Raw genomic sequence first — 19,955 nt, 5'->3', positions numbered from 1 at the left:
ATACTTATTTCCATCCATCAGTAGGAAGAAACTATCAACTAATGCAGTTATCACAGTCATCATTACCACACCTAGGCAGGTACCCAGATTTACAAGGGTCAAGAAAATCAGAGGCATCTAGATATTATGAGAGTTCTTCACAATTTTTTCGATCATCTTAACTATAAAAGGAAGATTAGATATAGGCTGACAGTTAGCAAGATTGTCAATATCAGGCGATGATTTCTGGAGCATAGAACACTACATGGTTCTTTCAGAGGTGCTGGCAGCTTCCCCTCCTTAACGGAGGCCTTGACAATCCCTATTAGTTCTCATCCCAGTATTTCCCCACTAGATTTCATCAGGATGAATGTGGATATATGTCACAGGTTGTAGCACAAGTTCTTCCAACACCCACAGTTCCTCAGACAGAATGCACTATTATCTGAAATTCAAGTAGAGACAATGCAGTATTTGCCCCCAAAAGACACTGTTCTGCCTTCCTGAATGAAGACATTTCAGGCTGATTCTAATCAATTTTCTCCACAGCATAGCCAACAATTTTGAGGAACTCAAATCACTCACTCAGTAGAGTATCAGAGGGTTAGCTGTGTTAGTCTGGATCTGTAAAAGCAGCAAAGAATCCTGTGGCACCTTATAGACTAACAGATGTGTTAGAGCATGAGCTTTCGTGGGTGAATACCCACTTCGTCGGATGCAAGTAGTGGAAATTTCCAGGGGCAGGTTTATATATGCAAGCAAGAAGCAATGCTCTAAAACGTCTGTTAGTCTATAAGGTGCCACAGAATTATTTGCTGCTCTCACTCAGTAGAGATATCCAGGATTAATTATACCCCAAAATAGATGTGGACTGAGATGTTATGGATGCTGGGGTAGAGCCAAAGGATTTGTTCTTTACCTCCCACATAGCCAGCGCATAAGCATTTAAAAAGAATGTTTAGGAGACGATCAATCAGCAATCAAGATTTCTGCGCCTGAAGCTCTATAAAACTGGGTGTGACCTGTGAGAACAAAGTTGAGGAAGAGGATATGAAGGAACCACTAATCAAGTAAATTGCAGAGGCTAAAAGATTGTTATAAAAGCCTACCAGCTCATGGATAGAGGGTGGTCTATCAGAGGAACAGTTCTTAGAACAGCAAGAGGCAGAGAACACATTATTTTTAAAGGCTAGTACCATTTAAACAAACATAAGTACTCTACAGAGAAATCAACATCACAGCAATATTTACAAAACATAATGTTGCTTGTAAGTGTAATTGTGAAGACTACTATTACCAAGGGCCATATGTTTCTGTTTGGTCAGGTGACTGTGTTACCATCTAACTTGAGCTGACAGTGCCAATGGAGTGCTATTCTTGTTCCCCCAGCATCTGACTTTCTTGTCAGCTCTTTAAATGTGAGAAGTCACATTTTTGTTCCCATCTTTTGTGCTCTTTTATTACCACTGACACCATTTCTTCAACATAACATTTGCAAACTTATTCTGTGAAACATTCAAATCCCATTCCTGAAATGTAGTACTATTTAAAGAAATGTGGGTTTGTTGTCTTTGGAGATTTTTAAATGACCTTCCCATTTTGCTATCCATTGATCTTAAATTGATTTTAGAAAATAGAAGGCAGATATACAAGAGGGTGGATTGGATATCTGAGGGCCAATGAAGTGATCAAATAATGGCATTTGATTCCTGCACTTGCCCCTCAGATATCCAACCTCTGCATCGGGTACTAGCCACCTAGCACGTTTTTATGTTATTCCTGGAAAAGCTACTTTTGGAAAGCAGTATCTCTGAGTTGCCAGTTGAAAGCATAGTGGCAGTGGTTACCAGCTAGATCAAATAATTAAAATTTCCCATCTACTTGACAAAATTTGAACAGTGACCATGGGAAACATTTTCAAAAGTGAGTAACTGACTAAAGAGACTCAGTCATGTTTTCAAAAGTACTTAAAACACTTTGGTGCCAAAGTCCCATTGAAATTAATTGCCTAAAAGTCATTGGCTTTCAATAGGACTTAAGGTTTATCTACATCAGGGTAGTCAATAGGTGGAATGCCGGCCAAATCTAGACCACCAGACACGTTTGAATGGACCCCAAAATCTTTTTATTTACCCAGCATTATTATTGTTATTGCAGTGAGAAAACTATTTATCTGGAGTATGGGCCTTGACTGTACGTTGACCAATAAATTTGGACCTTGACAAAAGATAATTGACTACCCCGATCTAGATGAACACTTAGTTCACAGAAAGCCGGTATATAAAGGTACCACACACTAGCTTGCTATGGACTCTGCTGCCATGCATTAAAAATTCCTTAGTCTACTGTGATCTATCCTGCTTTGAAACAAGAGCAGATTAAAGTGCACCAGGGAACTTTCAGTGCAGCAGGGTCCACAAAGATGTTTAGTGTGCAGCAGGCTTATGCAGGATAGATTCTGCCAGTTTGCCACAAACTTAGTGTCTGTCTACACAAGTCCATAGCCTCCTAATTCACTTAGGTGCTTTTTACATTTTTTTTTTACTCTGTAAGTCTTCAATGAACAGCTGGACCTAAAGACTATGGATCTAGAACTAGAAGAGGTTTCAGAATTCAGTTTGCTGGCAAACTCAGGACAGATCCACACTTAAAATGCTGCAGCGCTTTAGTGAAGCATAGTTAATCCACCTCCTCAAGAGGCTATAGCTATGTTGACTGGAGAAGCTTTCCCGTTGACATAGCCTCTGTCTACACCGGGGATTATTCAAACCCCTGAGTGACATAGTTATACAAATGTAAGTTTGTAGTGTAGATCTGTCCTCACTAAAGTTTGTGTGTGGATTCAATGGCATCAAACCTTCACAAGCCATTCTTCTAAAATGACAAAAATAATAATAATAATCATGAGAACATTTGTTCACTTATGGTTTCCATCTTGGTCCAAATCTGAACCGGATCCAGAAAAGCAGGCTTCTTCCATTTCATATCCAATATAAACTAAAAACCATAGTGACAAGTTCAGATCCAGGGGTTTGAATTCAGCTACTACCAATACCCTCCCCACAAATTTGGGAAGGTCTGGATTTGAAAATCAGTTCAGATCTACCTCTACTTCAGATATTTTGAAACTCTTCCAGACTAGTTCACGTGTTCAGTCAATTATTGAATAGCCATTTATTTTTGAATTAGCAAATATTTCCTGTGCTCCCCTCCACATTGTATTTGTGTGTATATGGTTAAGACAGCAAGGTTAATAACAGCAAGAAAACCTTTCTCAGGACCTAGTTTCCTATACAAATGTATGTTTAAGCTATAGTTTGTTTGTGGTACTGTAGTCAGAATGAGTAAGCAAAATATAAGAATTCCAGTGAAAATGTAAGAGCAGTTGTCTGATGCAGATATTCTCTGTACAGTATGTTTGTAGACTCTCCCAACAGCAAAACTCAGAGATGCTTTCATCATCAGCTATGGGCTCTATCATTTTTTAAAATACTTCTTTAATTTATATCTGTGTAACATACGTACTTCAAAAATATGTCAAACACAGCCCTTTTCTGTTATTCATATCCTCTCTTACTCATTCTTTTCTCTATGACACCCTTCCTCTCCGCCACACAACAAACATTTCTTGCAAATGCCAACAGCAGTCATTTCATCTAGAAATCTAACAGCCTCCATTTCCGCACACTTTTACTGTATCTTACTGAGCTGTTAAGATCATGTTAAGCTTATTTTACAATAAATGGACCCTGCTGGACTCTAATATTAAAGGAAAAACATTACAACAGCTCCTCTCCCCTCCCCCACAGATGCACAAATTACTAACAATTAATAGGCTATCCCCTTTGATGTTCAGCTAATGATAATCAAGATGATCAGCGGATCAGGAAAGGGAGGAGCAGTTAATTGCAGTCTTCCCAAACACGAATGCACAGAGGCACCATATCGAGCAGGTCTAAATCAGGTAAGAGGTCAGATGTGATGCAAACAGTAGTCCTGTATGGCTATTTTACAATATGCCTGTCTTCTGTACCCTAATTTTGTTTGAGTTGATGCTGGGGATAGCACTCACCAAATTGAAAATTAAATATGCTTCATTATAAACCTTGCACAGTAAAAAAAAAAAAAAAAAAAGCACCAAATCATACTTTTGATGTCATATTGCTGTAAATTCCCACAGTTCAGCATATCATGATGTCACATGCTACATATAGCATAATATTTGCTATACAATATATAACATAACACAAGGTCACGTGCCATTAGGAAAAGAATACAGCATTAGCATAGCACGACTTAATAAATTGTTACATCTATTTGGCAATAGTTTTACATGTAAGTTCTCCGGTTCTATTGATTTGCGTTCAACGAACTTGTCTAGAAATGCAGAGCACCTATCTGAGAGATTATCCAAAGTAACAGCACAGCAGCAGTCTGTTTTAATTTAGGTTGTCTGCAAGCTACTGCTATGAAAATTAACAACTCTTAAGTGTGTTAAATAATCCCCAGCCTTTGTAATAATTGAGCAGGCTGGAAGAAATCATACAACTTGTATTATCTTGTTGTCAAACACCAGCTGACTTTTTTTCCCCTTGTATATTGATTTGGAGAATTAAGCTGCCTATACTTAGATATGTAAGCCTAGAAGGATTTTAATGTGGGCTAACAAACCACTAGGGCTACATTTTCAAAGGATATCCAGCACCAAATGGGCTTTTACATCTGTAATAACAGGCACAAATGATGTTTTCACCATCTGACTTGTTTTCAAAAGAGAGTCAAATGGGGCACAAACTAATTGCATTTGTTCCTGTCAATAGGGCTGTGGTGGGAAGGTTGGCCTGGAAAATGCACCCATGATGGCTTTTCAAAGGGATGAGTTGGGTTGCTAGTGACACGTTTATGCCATAAATGGTGCCTGGTAATGCCTCCCTTAAGTGACCAGCTGCCAAGCATTGACTTATTAGATCAGCCATTTTACACCTTGGAGTAAGACAGGGTGTCATTTTTCTGGCAGAGGTTTGTGTCTGCTTAGCACATGTTTGGCCATATGTTACCACCTCACATTGGGGACAACCATAGTTTCAGAAACAGAGGTGATGGAATTTTGCTTGGGGGGGGGGGGGGTTGGGTGTCAAGAATATGAGGGAGAGTGTGGTGGGCACTCTGCATCTAGAGCTGGAGGTTCCTCCTGCTTCCCAGCCAGATTCTGGTTGCCATGGTGGGTGCTCCAGACCCTGTTCTCGCCTCCACATGAGTGTACAGTTTACAGGTGAATTCAGGCCATGATCTGCAGCAATAACCCATGTTTAGCCACACCCCATTTCTTAAATTTCAGGGACAAGAATGCATTCTAGTCCATAGACAGCACATGACTATGGAATGCAATTTTGCATGTTTTAACATTTAGATTGCAGACCTAGACATTTGCAATTTTACATTTGGGGTCTTAGGAAGAGACAATGGGATCCAATCTGCAGCCTTTACTCAACACAAGACTTTTTATGCAAATTATCCTGTTGACTTTCACAGGACTAATCTCTGGAGTAAAGATTTCAGGAGTGAACCCAATAATTGATTTACCTCAGTGATTTTGTTAGTAAGACTGATGGAAATGAGAAAGTTTATTAATTTTAACTCCGATGTGTGTGTGTGTGTGTGTGTGAGAGAGAGAGAGAGAGAGAAAGAGAGAGGTTTCAATGTCTGAATATTTTCACTGTTCATACAAACACTGGCATGTTTATGGAGAAATTCATCTATCTGGAGTATCCAGTAAGATTCTGCTGTGATCAGACTCAAGGGACTAGAAATATATTTCATATCTGTTGAAAAATATATTTAGGTTCGAAATAATATTGACAGCATTTTTCCTCTTTTTTTAAAGACATGAGGCTTTCTTAAGCAAATGCCATTTTGATATAATACAGCCATTTTTCCTGGTACAGTTTTCAGCAGACAGAAAACATTGAAATGAACACTTTTCTATATTAATTCAGATTAAATCTTTTTTTGGTAGCTATGCCCTGAATGGAGTAAAAGCCACTTTGTAAAGATTAGAGCTGTACAAGCTTTTAACTACCTGCTTTTGATTCAGTTCACAGATTTATTGCTGGAAAAAAGTCTCTCCCTCACCTCACTCTTCCTTCCCCACACCCCACACCTCCTAATTATCTGGTCTGAGTCAGATGAACATAAAACAGCCATTACATATGAATTGTATTCTTCAAAGCAATCATTAGGAAACCATTTTCTGTCCCCTCTATATTTTGATGAATACCAGAGGCATTTCTGTCTTAAGCTCCCACACTGGAACAGGCCAGGAAGGAGTTAATGGACTGACCTGGAGATGAGGTGGAAGCTGCCTGCACCTCACTACACCTGTTATCAACACCAAGTTCCTCCCTGCAGCTGGGAGGAATAAAATGGATGGCAGCAGACTTTAGAGCTGGCTGCCCTGGCAGAGGAATGGTGGGTCTGAGGCAGAGAGGACCTAAAGTGTGGACCCCACAACCTTGAGGTAGGACTTGAGGAAATATTCTAGGAATTGATTTGTTTTACTGTTCATCTATTTGTTAATAAAATCAAACCCCAGGGAGTGGGTGAGTTTTGAGGCTACACTACATGTGTGGACTGTGTGTCAGAGTGGTGGTGACCTACTCACATACCATTTCTTCACATTTACTTGGTATACTCTCTGTATGTGTTCCTTCCTGAGTCATTATTACAGGCATTCTATCCTCGCCTATGTGAGGCCTACCTCAGAGTAATATAAATAAAGGTCATATTGCCTCAACCTTTGAAACGTATTTGCTACACAATTGACTATTATTTATCAGCTCATAAACAAAATATACTATCCGGGTGTATGACTGTGTCCTTGTCCTGAACACAGCCACCTCCTTGTGGACTCCTTTCTGCTGGGCCATCCATCAGACCTCAGTCATTGTGATATAAGGTTTGCTATCCTTCCAAATTTAAACAGTTAATGCTTGCAGAGCACTTCAAAAATGTAAAATACTCTCTGTGTGCTGTGAATTTTTAATTATCATGATTTATTATGCTTTAATTCATCCTGATTAAATAGGGATCTGACCAGAGTCTCTTTTTTTCCCATGATCAAACTACAGACTGGATTTCACTGGCTTTGACAGTTATTTGCTGCACACTTTTTATTTTTTTTTATTTTACATCACGTTGTTAAAGTACACCATTTTGCAAGTGTGTATCCTTGTCCTAAGGGCAACTGCCCCTCTAACTTCGATCTGACAGGAATTTATTTTGTCATCATTGGTTTCATATTTCATATTTCTCCTGCTTGCATTACATTCAGTGTATCATGTCCTAAGGGAAACTGCCCTCTGAAGTCTGTTCTGTTCAAATGAAGCATGTGCACACAATGGAGGAGGACAGTAGCAGCAACAATAATAGCAGTGGTTGCAAGAGGGAGATGTGACTTCAAAATAGGCACACACATAAAATGGGCCAAAGCCAAACATGAGGGCACTGGCTTCCAGCAGCTTTGTCTTTGCTGGGCACCTTTCAACCCAGCAACTTTGCCTGCAGCAGACCACAGATTGCTGTTGCAGGGAAAGTTATGGCTAATTTGACAGAAAGAAGCAGACAGCCATGGACTCAGGAGCACTTTTTGAGGTCAGACGATGGGCAGCATGTTGTCCCCACAGAATCTGATTCTGATAATGATGAGGTAACTGGCAGAATCAAGAGAAGAGGATTCATTTGGAAAAGAAATACACTGATATACACTAGGATAATACCATGTCAGTCCAGTGGATCTGTAAGATGAGAAGTATCAGCCAATAGCGGCCAAGAAGGAGCAATGATTGAGCATCCAGATTATTTTACCAATGTCCAAAGGTACATATATATGTGTATATATTACTTACCTCCTAGGTGGGAGAGGAGAAGTTGCTACAGGAAGCACGAGAGAAGCTTGCAGTGGCAGAAACTGTCCTAACCGTGGAGCCACAGGAAGTGACCCTCCACCCCACAGGCATTCATTCTATCTACAAGCATCACTAATTGCAGGACATAATATTCAAGATAAGGGGCCAACAATGACTCCTCTGATGTACAGTGGTGGGTGTAGCTGTCTCCTACTGATTAACTAAAATTTCTTGGTACTCTTGAAGGATGTGCTACCCCTGCTGTAAGCCAGGCTGCCACTTAACTATGGCCCACACCTAGACTACCAAAATGATGAACAAGGGTGGCCTCAAAAAAACAAGAAATTGCCATGTGGCTCATGGCACATGTGGCTCATCTGCTCATCTGCAGCAGCAATATTTTCCTCCTCCTGCTTTCCACCTACCTCATACTAACTGTTACCTCTACACCTTAGCAGCAGCACAGACATTTGGCTGCAGGTTAAGGTACAGTGTGCTCAGCCGTTTTAGGAAACAGGATTGCAGTGTGGGCCCTTAGCTGCTTCTCTTTGTCTGTCTAGGTTGTCACACTCCCAGCTATAGGCCAATAGTATTCATCCACAGAACAGGAGCTCAGGAAGCATTTTAAAGAAACAGGATGCTAAAGCATCTGAGTTTGAATTTTTTTTTTTGTCTTTTGAAATTTGCATTAGTCATGAAATAAATATTCATATTTAAAATAAATTATAAACAGCAATTTCCCAACAGCAACAATTGAATGAACCAATATCCATTCTCCAGGGAAAGTCATTAGAATAGTTAGCTGGTTGGGCAGAAGCTTTATGTGCTTTAAAATGTTCTGATGCTGAGGGAAATAGTGCAGGCCAAAGGAGAGGGAAAGATTTTATTTTTATCTTAATTCCAGCCAATTTTATTTTATTTTACTGCTTCATTAATAAAATTGAGTCAAAGAAAATGTTATTGCAATCACAGATATTGAATGAATATATCTCAACTTATTAGTAAAGGAATTTGCTGTTAGATATTTTCCAGTTCTTTGATGAGAAGCTGGAAAGTAAAGACTAGAACATTTTCTGTATTAAAAAAAAAAAGTGGGATTTTGATTTTCAAAATCCAAGACTTGTTACCAAAATCCAACTTTCTTATATCAAGAACAGTTTTTTGAAAACTAACTTTTTTCAGTTTGTTTCTTGTTTAGTTATTGTTGTTTTTCAGTTCATTGAAAAACTGCTGAATTTTTGTGTGAAAAGTTTTTTAAAAAGACATTTTTAAAACATTTCCCATGAAAAATAATTGGCATGTTTTAACAGCTTTAATTGTATTATATAGGAGAAGGAATTTTGCTCAAGGGAGTTTTGACACTGTATTCTGTAAAGCTACAGCTGATCCACACTTGTCTTCATTGCCTGCCTTGCTGAAGATAATGAAAGAACTTTGTGAACATTAGACAGAGAAAACCTGAGATGAAGAGAAAGAAAAAAGGCAAATGTTGATCCAAACCAATCATTGTGAAATAAAGTGTTTCACTTTATTCTGAATCAGTTTAACTCAATTATCTAATGAGGCATAGTGGTGGAAGTCAGTCATTCGAGTGATTCAATTGTTTTAAAATATTGGAATCAGCAAGGGGGGAAATCATGGTTTCTAAAATCAAAATATATTAAGAATTTATAGGTTGGGGAAGATCAGAGGAAAAGATACTGGAAACTCAATTTATATTGGATTAAGGAGACAGAAGGAGAATTCAGGTTTATCTCATATCTTACTGTCGTATCTTCCAATTTACATCTGCTGGAGCTATTTCCTTATACAATGAAAAAGTGTTTTACTTTCCATTTTCTTACCATGGATTGGCCATTATCCTACATATGACAGTGGCTTAGTTCAACACAGAAGTTAAGCTGGGACTCATTCAACTGTAATGGTTAATGACTCATAAAAATATAAGTTAGGAGTCCAGGAATGATGGAGAATTGTACAAGCCAGGGCAAGAACATGTCTCAGGAGAAAAATCCTCAGTTATTCTCCAAAGAAAAGAAACAAAATAAACATTTTCCTGGATGCTCCTCCAGATGCATGCCGAAAACACATTTGAAATGTTAAACTTTTGTTACAATTTGGAAAGCATGAAAATTGCAAAAGCTGCAAGCTGGAAATGCTACAGATAACAGAGAATCACAATTTAGTGGATTTTCTCTCCTACTAATAACTGACAAAGGATGCTTTGATCAAACAGATTCTGTTGACAGAGACTTTCCACAGCAGACAGAAGCTCTTATCTTCAAGCTATGAAACACAAAAAACGTTCATAAAGATCACTTTGAATGCCATTTTCTCTGCATTATGTAAGTTTAGGGATTACTGAGCACAAAAAGGTGTGTGATGAAAGATACAAGACTTGGAAGATATTCTAGTGCACAGTAATTCATCGCTGTTATTACCATTAAATTGCACATTCTAGTGGTAAACACTGTCCCCTATTTAGGAGATATGTCAGTGGTTCTAGCAATTTTCACCAGCAAAATTTATGCTCTGCTGAATGGATTCATCTTAAAACAACACAGGCTTTCAGCTGAAATTACAATAGCTCATTGCTTTTTTTAAATCAATAATTTTATTTCTAATAAGCATTTGGCTTGAATTCTACTAGCTTTCTCAAGAGTAGGTGGAAGGGCTATTTCATGGTGGAAATACTGAACCTAAAGAGAGGCTGGTTGTCAGTGCCCTGTTTTCATTTCCATAGTATGTGAGGAAAACTAATTTCTGTATGCATTTGGTAAATTTAAACATTTGTTTTTGCTTTCATTAATTTAATTGGTCCCATAAAGTTCTTTAAATAGCCTTTTTAATAGTGGGTTTTCCATTAAAATTTACCACTATATGAAATACAGGGCAAAGCCAGAAAAAAATGAGGTAGAATCATAGAATATCAGGGTTAGAAGGGACCTCAGGGACCCCCCGCCGCCAAAGACCCCAGGCCCCCTGAATCCTCTGGGTGGCCCTGCTAAATCATCCCAGCCAGGGCTTTGTCAAGCCTGACCTTAAAAACCTCTAAGGAAGGCGATGCCACCACCCTACTAGGTAACCCATTCCAGTGCTTCAGCCCCCTCCTACTGAAAAAGTTTTTCCTAATATCCAACCTAAACCTCCCTCACTGCAACTTGAGACCTTCTTCTGTCATCTGGTACCACTGAGAACAGTCTAGATCCATCCTCTTTGGAACCCCTTTTCAGGTAATTGAAAGCAGCTATTAAATCCCTCCTCGTTCTTCTCTTCTGCAGACTAAATAATCCTCAGCCTCTCCTCATAAGTAATGTGCTCCAGCCCCCTAATCATTTTTGTTGCTTTCCGCTGGACTCTTTCCAATTTTTCCACATTGTTCTTGTAGTGTGGGGCCCAAAACTGGACACACTACTCCAGATGAGGTGTCACCAATGCTGAATAGAGGGGAACGATCACGTCCCTCGATCTGCTGGCAATGCTCCTACTTATACAGCCCAAAATGCCGTTAGCCTTCTTGGCAACAAGGACACAGTGTTGACTCATATCCAGCTTCTTGTCTACTGTAACCCCTAGGTCCTTTTCTGCAGAACTGCTGCCTAGCCACTTGGTCCCTAGTCTGTAGCAGTGCATGGGATTCTTGCGTCCTAAGTGCAGGACTCTGCACTTGTCCTTGTTGAACCTCATCAGATTTCTTTTGGCCCAATCCTCCAATTTGTCTAGGACCCTCTGTATCCTATCCTTACCCTCCAGTGTATCTACCACTCCTCCCAGTTTAGTGTCATCTGCAAACTTGCTGAGGGTGCAGTCCATGCCATCCTGCAGATGATTAATGAAGATATTGAACAAAACCGGCCCCAGGACTGACCCTTAGGGCACTCCATTTGATACTGGCTGCCAACTAGACATGGAGCCATTGATCACTACCCATTGAGCCCGATGATCTAACCCAGTGTTTCTCAAACTGAGGTCGCCGCTTGTGTAGGGACAGCCCATGGCGGGCCGGGCCTGTTTGTTTACCTGCCCCGTCTGCAGGTCCAGCCGATCGTGGCTCCCACTGGCCGCGGTTCGCTGCTGCAGGCCAATGGGGGCTCTGGAAGTGGCAACCAGTAAGTCCCTTGGCCCACGCCACTTCCAGTGATCCTGCATAATTCTGGGTCAAAAGATGAAGCTATCTACCAGGTCCCTTCCTTATTTCCTTTGCTTCAGGAAGCAAAAAAAAAATCTTCTGTCTAAAAACACACATCTTTTTTGTCTCCCCACTCAAAGAAGAAGTTGGATTGCTCTCAGAACTCCTCTCAGAGAATCAGAGTGAGAGGTTTTCCCTCCCATGTCTAGAGATAATTATAGAAATTCAGTCAGGCTTAAGCAAGGCCTGGCATCCAGGGTTCTCTCACTTCTTGGGACATTTTAGAGGAATTACTAGCAATGCTTCTTTGACCACTCTGCTGTATGCCATGGTAATTACATCTGTATGGTCCTGTGCTTAAGTCACTAGAGTGGCATTTAGGGGACCTAGGTTCTGTTCCTGGTTCTGCCACAGATGTCTCATGTGACTCTGAACAAGTTACTTAGGCCTAGGTGTTGTGTGTGCAGCATTCCTAACTGATTTAGGAACTTAAGTCTAATTTTTCAAAAGGATGAAAGCATGTGGAGGCCTAAATCCCATTGACTGCCATATGATAACAAACTGTAGCATTTGCCACTCACCACCCTATGAAATATAGTACCTTTAAAATAGGTATGCTTACAATGCTGTTCCAAAGGGAACTGAGCTCCTTAGGAAAATGGACCCTCTCCATTTCAGTTTGCAGCTATGTGACAATTTTTTTCACTGCCACAGAGATCATTTCATTTCATCTTTTCTTAGAACTAGACAATAAAAATGATACTCATCAGAAACACAATATCCAGGCCTTTTTTTATTTTTCTCTTTTTTTTTGTCTCTTTATCATTTCAGTTTTGCCAATGTTGTCATTCAATGACCATTCTGAAAATTATTAGCTGCTTCAAAGCTTTATTTGATTTGCAGTTAATGCAATGCCAATAATGTAACTGACAATTGCTTTGAGTATTCATTTCTCTACCAATTCACAGACAATCAGATTCATTCCCACCTTGAGACCCAGTTATCATCAGTCACCTTAGCCTATCACAACAGTCAATCTACATAATGGGAAAATGTAAAAATCCTGTGGTCAGAAGAGAGCTCTTTCTACTTGAAAGCTACATGGAATATTCTATTAGCATACCTTCCAGACTTCAAATGTGTATGTTCATAGTACAGGTCAAAGAAATGTTTGTTGTGCTATTCTCTTTTGTTTAAACCATCTGGAAAACAATTGTTGAGGCTCTAGGTTTCTTTTTCTGTAGATTTATACTAGATGCACTGGGATTGTGTGTTTTAGATTTAAAATGTTTGTGGATTAAAGAAAAAAGTTCTGTATTTTCAGAGACTGCAGGGCTGTAGGAATGATTCTTGACCTGAAATAAAAATTATTCTCTTCTCTTTTGAGTCAGATAATAGAAAGGCCAGTTAGAGTAGTACATTAAACATTGGAATGAAAGTCCATTTTGCGTCTCTGGACCTGATTCAAAGTCCATTGAAGTCCACAAAAAGACTCCCGTCAATTTCAGTGAGCTTTGAATGAAGGTTTAAATCTGTGAAAATAACACATCTAATTTTAATCTAATCATGTATGGCTCAGTGTTTAAGGCCAAGCATCATTTTTATTATTAGCCAATGTGTGTAGGAAGATCATATTCTACAGAGGCCTGGTTCCTGTCCTTAATTTGGCATTGTTGTTTCTCAGAGTTGCTTTTTCAAGCAATGATGATGAGCCTTGAGCCTTGAAAGCGAAAAGTTGTTGTGTTCATGGGGGGTGGGAGGGAAAGGCTTTAGGGAGAAAAGGTACTGCCTCATAATGAAGCCTCAGTGATAAATCCTCAGATTCTGCTCACCTGCTGTCTAGGCCTTGGTCCTTGTTTAAGTCTGGCCTCTACACAAGGTCTCCATTTTGTGGAATCAAGTCACATCAGAAAAGTTGAATGGTAGATGTGTGGGGTTGTAGACTTCAGAGGTGACATAGGCTGCCTCCTCAAGCCTCCAAAATGTTCCTTCTCTATTTCAATAGCTCAGTTACTGCTCTCCACATAAAGTGGGAGTGAATGTTCCTCACACCTAGCCATGTCACCTCATACCCCTTTTAACTCTTCTCCTTTAATCTTTTTAAATATTTTAATGTTGCTTGTAAAATACTTAAATACATAAAAGATGCACACAATCACCTTGCATTACATTTATTAAAGAACAAACTCTCAAAAATGACTTTTTTTCTCTGCTTGTGAATTCTTATGGTTTTTTAACAAGCCATGTGGTTACAGCAAGAGAGACTGCTTGTTTACGTGTGTCTTTGTTCCCTTTAGTGAGTGTTTTTATAACAAAATCATTGTTGGATACCTGTTTTATCCCCATATATATATATGAATATTTTTCTACAAGAGATTATACATGTACCAGTATTAACATCAGAATAATTATGCATTCAATATTTCTTTAAGCAAGAAACCACATTCTACTGTTTATAAATAAATCCTCTGTCAGTGGATGTTCTATGTGATGATAGCAACATTAAGTCCTGTGACTAGAAGGGCCTCTTATGCCATCTTTAAAATGTGATAAATACAATTAAAGGTATAAAGACATTGAGCAAGGTGTCTTCTATAGTTGGTATCAAAACAGCCTATTGAGCTAATATTTCTACTGTGAGATCTAAGGGCATGATCCAAAGTCCATGGAAGTCAATGGAGTCTTCTCACTGGCTTCAATGAACTTTAGATTTAGAAGTAATAGATTTAAAAGTAGGTATTTTATTCTATCATTTAATTTTAGGTACTTCAAGTGTATGCATTTCCAAAGTATCTAAGCATTAAGGACCAAATGCTGCCCTCACTTATACTATTGGAAATTTTGTATAACACCATTGATATAAAAGGAGTTTGCCAAAATTTACATCTATGTAAAGAATGTAGAGAAAAGAATGCAGCCCTAACCTTATTGCTACAAATACTTATTCACACTCCATTAAGCATGGATTAAGCATCTCACTCCTTCACATCTTTATTCTAGCTGGGCAGTTGGGTAAAATGAGCTGAAGTAAAAACTGATGTTAAATTTTAGCTGAGACGTTCCTGGGTAAATTTGGAGGCCCAATAGGTAACCACAGACAACCACAACATAAATTAAAAACACTGAAGTTTATTGTTCTCAAAATTTGTGCAGAATCTGTCAGCAGAAAAATATTGAGTAGAAGTGTTTTGATAATTATGATGGGTCAATTTTCAATTGCCCTAAATCTTATACTTTTACTTGCAATTTTTGAATATTTAGTTGTACCATAAAAACACTTGCTAGACACTTGGGGTTTTGGTTTGGTTTTTAAATAAATACTGCTTGTTTTTATCTAATCAGGCCCTAGCATGTTTTAATTAATTTTCAATAGCATTTAAAAAAAAAAAACCCTAGAACTAGGAAAACGCCAAAATTATTTTTCTCATTGAACCCCCAAGCTCTGCCGAGTGGGAGATACTGAATACAACCGCTGCCTGGTTTTAAATTGGCAAAGCATATGAGTCTGTGGTCTAGTGGATTGAAGATGGGCCTGAGAACCAAGCACTGTAGATTCCATTTCTGTGTCTAACTCTCACAACCTGTGTGTTGTTAAGAAGTCCTGCCACAGTTATATGCCTCAGTTTCCCCATTCGTATTACAGGGATAATGATAGGTATATACCCTTTGTATAGTGTTTTCCAATCATTGTGTGCTATAGAATGGCAAAATGTTATATAAAACAGCTTCTAATTTTGGCATCAGTATTTTAAGCTAGACTTGAACTTGAATGGGGTCTCCTACGTGACAAGAATTTGCAATTGCTGGCAAGGTACATCTGTATACAATATGAGTAAATAAAATATGAGTGGAAGGGTTGTGTGATGTTGATTCACATATAGACAATGGGGCTTCTATGTGGCACTCAGATGCAAAATAACCAAAATGGGAATGATGCAGGAATCACTTGGTGAAATTCTATGGCCAGTGTGTGCAAGAGGTCAGACTAGATGATCACAGTGGTCTTTTCTGATCTTAGAATCTATAAATCTATGCATTACCTTGGCATCTAGTTAAGCCCCAGTTTAATGGCTGCTTTGTGTCTCCAGAGCAGTGCAAAGCAGCTGGAGTGTACTGGTAAGTCAGACCCTTAGTTTTGGTATTATTGTCTTTGTTAGTAAAATGATAAGAAGTTAATTACACTATTTCACATATGGCTGTCAGTCTGTACCCCAGACTCCCATTGACTTCCACAGTAGTTCTGTGTGAGGAACAATTGTTGTATATAGCTCATAGTTCAATAACTTACATTATTTTATTAATTATAATTTAGTGATGACACAGCAGTCCCTTTACTACTGTGGCACTATCTCAGGGGTCGGCAACGTTTCAGAAGTGCTGTGCCGAGTCTTCATTTATTCACTCTAATTTAAGGTTTTGCGTGCCAGTAATGCATGTTAATGTTTTTAGAAGGTCTCTTTCTATAAGTCTATAATATATAACTAAACTATTATTGTATGTAAAGTAAATAAGGTTTTTGAAATGTTTAAGAAGCTTCGTTTAAAATTAAATTAAAATGCAGAGCTTCCCGGACCGGTGGCCAGGATCTGGGTAGTATGAGTGCCACTGAAAATCAGCTCGCATGCCGCCTTTGGCACGCGTGCCATAGGTTGCCTACCCCTACTCCTTAATAGCTCTAGCTTTGATTAGCTTTAGGGAAGAAAATATGTCTCTGTATTAAAGATCATAAAGGGGGATAAGTTTATAGAAGTTTCTGAGGCAAAAATAACAAGCACAATCTTGATCTTACCCTTTTAATTTAAATGAGGGTAAGGTTTGGCACCGACTAAAACTGGTGAGGCTTGTGGGAAGGATGTGTCCAAATAGACTGGGAGCCTTTTAAATGGTTAACAAGGTGGTGATTTATGCTCTGGGTATTTTCCTCATGTCTTCCATCAAAATTGTAAGCTACAGTGTGACTATAGCTCAGTGCTCTTGCTTCATGAATATTAGTTTCCTCAGACATGTTTATTATCTGAAAACATGATTTATGGTTATGCCGATTTTCTCCTAATTTTCCTTGGTATCATTTCTGATACAAAACTGATGCAAAAACTATAATCTGGTAACTATAACTATGGAGAGTATAATCTGTAGGTTGACAGACTTTTATCATTCTGGCCTTTAGCACAGAACTGGAATTAAAAGCACTGTTCCATTAATTAACTAGTTGGAATAGCATTTTGCAGATGTAAAGCTCTATACATGTGCAAAGTATCATTATTATTTATTTCGTTGCCCATTATGGCCAATGCTTTGACTAGTCCATTCAATTAAAAACAACCATCAGCAATTGCATGACCTATAATTACCTGTTTGCAACAATTTAAAAATATACCATGTGGTTTGTCTATGATTTATATTGTGTTACCTAATTTACAATGATCATTTAGAACAGTGGTTCTCAAACTTTTGTACTGGTGACTCCTTTCACATAGCGAGCCTCTGAGTGCGACCCCCCTTATAAATTAAAAACACTTTTTTTATTTATTTAACACCATTATAAATGCTGGAGGCAAAGAAGGGCTTGGGGTGGAAGCTGACAGCTTGCGACCCCCCCATGTAATAACCTTGCGACCCACTGAGGGGTCCTGACCCCCAGTTTGAGAACCCCTGATATAGAAGGAAATGTTTAAAACAAAAAGAAACAACAGCTGGAGGATGAAAGTGAAAAGTTCACATGGAGAAAAGTGGATGAAATTAAAGTGCCGAAGTCTCAAATTATGCCTGATCCTCTTGTGGATTGTGGGCCTGATTCTGTATCCATTGAAGTAAATGGCAAGCGCCCTTATTCATGTTGGCTAGATAATTTTAAATTAAAATTTCTCTTATGAAGTGAGAAAACTAAGTATCTCCTTGGCCTTTGTCATCTTGGCTACAGACGTGGGCATGGCCCACAGAGTGCACCGGTAGAAGTTTTCCTCCTGGCAATGGATGTACATCAGGGTGCAATCCTGGCTTCATTGAAATCAAAATGAATTTTGCCATAGACTTGAATGAGTGTCAGGATTTTGCGGCAGATATCCAGGCTGGACTGTTAGAGATAGTATCTGCCTTTGACAGTATTAATCATGGAGGTGCTGTTTGTCTGGGCTTGTCTACACGGGAAGTTAGTGTGCTCCAAACTAGGGTGAGAATTTACAGCGTCCCAGGTGGACACCATTACTGTGTGCTAAAAGTTCCTTTGTGCACTATAGCTTAATACACTTTGAAGTGTACTACGCTAAACTTCTCGAGGGCACTTTTAGCAAGCAGCAAGAGAGTCCACACAAGGAAGTTAGTGCACTGTAAGTTCACAACTTGGCTTGCTATTCACCAACTTTCCTGTGTAGACAAGCCCTTACTTCACCTGTAAAACCCAACAAGAATTGATGCTTTTCATGGGCAGCTGCATTCATTACTTGTTGGTCATTCCTCATGGGGCATTCCTTAGTTTCTCCACTGTAAGGGGGGTGCTGTCATGCTATGTTCCATAGGGTCCCATCTTGTCTTCTTTCCTATTCCGTGCATATATAGGGCCAGTAAGAGGGTTAGTGAGGAGGCACAAGCTGCGGTGTTTCAGTTTGCTGATGACACCCAAGTCTATTTCTCTATCTCACAGATCTAACTGGTACTGCTGAAAGTCTAGTTTTGTGTTTGGGAGAGATTGGGGCATGGATGAGAGAGAGGTGATTGAAGTTCAATCTAGCACGCACAAATAAGTAGCTAGACACTCAATTACCTGGATGCATGCAAATGCAGATTTTAAGCACGCAACTATTACTGTTGTGATTTTGCAGACCATTTTTCAAATATTGGACCAGATTCTTACTACAATGTTACCTAATGGAAATTAAAAAAAAATCATATGGTTCTACTATAGAAAGCATCAAGAAACATTGAGTTAATGGATTAAATTCATATTGTGCTGCCCCTTTTTAGGATATTCCAGTTGGAATAATTTCAAACTCTCACTAGACTTCTGCAGTACTACATTTATTTGAGTACCTGTGTTGGGATGATGAATCCTCAGTCTAAAACCTGCAGAAGAGGTTGTACAGTCTCATTTGTTTATAATAAAAATATACACTGTGACAAAAAACAATGTAGAATGGTAGTGAGAATTTATTTTTATTTCATGCTTCTCAATAGGTAGTAAATAAAATTTAATAGCGTATCCAATTTACAACCTCAAAAGAAGTTAAAATGAATACATTTATTTAAAGAGCACCTTTCAAACTCTGGGGAAACCTTTCACAACATCACAATGTGCATATATAATTTTGTGATGCAATTATAAACACATTCATGAGGACTAGAAGTTAATTGATGACAGCACTAATGTGAACAGCAATTCTTTCTTTCTTTGTCCACCTGATTTTTCCTCTGTGTCTTTATAAAGTGATTTCAAGATGATTATACTGCTGTTACCAGTAAAATAATTTGATTTCATTGCAGAAAGAAGAATCAAAAGGAGATGAACTATGTGAAGAAAAGTTGAAGTAAAACAAAATGAACTATCTTTAATAATTAGTGATAACACCGGTAGTTTAAAGAAAATAAATGTTTTTGCTTCATATAATAGGGAGTCTTAAACCATGTAGTTGTTTAAGATTCATTTGTTAGAACCTACCTTTCCAGCCTGATTGTAAAATATCAGTTAAATCTGTATCTTCCAATATAGATCCTGAAATGCAATTTTGTTTTGTTTCTGTAATTTTCGCTTTGCCAGCTTAAACAACCTTCCTGCTGCATCAGGAAGGTCAGATTCTGAAATGCTGGCAGTGCTCTGTGTCCTGCAGGTGAAAATACTGCACAATGAAATGGAAAAACACAGATGGGAGACACATACTTTTGCTGAAAAAAATATAATGGTGTGAAATCAACCAGCGCATATAGTTGCTATGTTTTTTGCTGTCTGCTGA

At 38.7% G+C, this 19,955-nt stretch overlaps 1 long non-coding RNA gene across 3 annotated transcripts; it reads left to right on the top strand.

Annotated features, from left to right (window-relative positions):
- The first annotated feature begins 6,348 nt into the window (after nt 1-6,348).
- LOC120398494 lies at nt 6,349-19,728 on the top strand. 3 transcript variants are annotated; one of them, XR_005594477.1, is made up of 3 exons: nt 6,349-6,496; nt 7,891-8,068; nt 19,489-19,728. It is a non-coding gene; the product is annotated as an uncharacterized LOC120398494 (long non-coding RNA). The 3 variants fall into 3 exon arrangements; XR_005594476.1 differs by having other exon boundaries at nt 7,891-8,076; XR_005594475.1 differs by lacking the exon at nt 19,489-19,728 and adding an exon at nt 9,213-9,453 and having other exon boundaries at nt 6,351-6,496; nt 7,891-8,076.
- The last annotated feature ends 227 nt before the right edge of the window (nt 19,729-19,955 follow it).

The sequence above is a fragment of the Mauremys reevesii genome, linkage group 2 (assembly GCF_016161935.1).
Source record: "Mauremys reevesii isolate NIE-2019 linkage group 2, ASM1616193v1, whole genome shotgun sequence".
Lineage (NCBI taxonomy): Eukaryota > Metazoa > Chordata > Testudines > Geoemydidae > Mauremys > Mauremys reevesii.
This window is presented reverse-complemented; position numbering and strand designations above follow the sequence as displayed.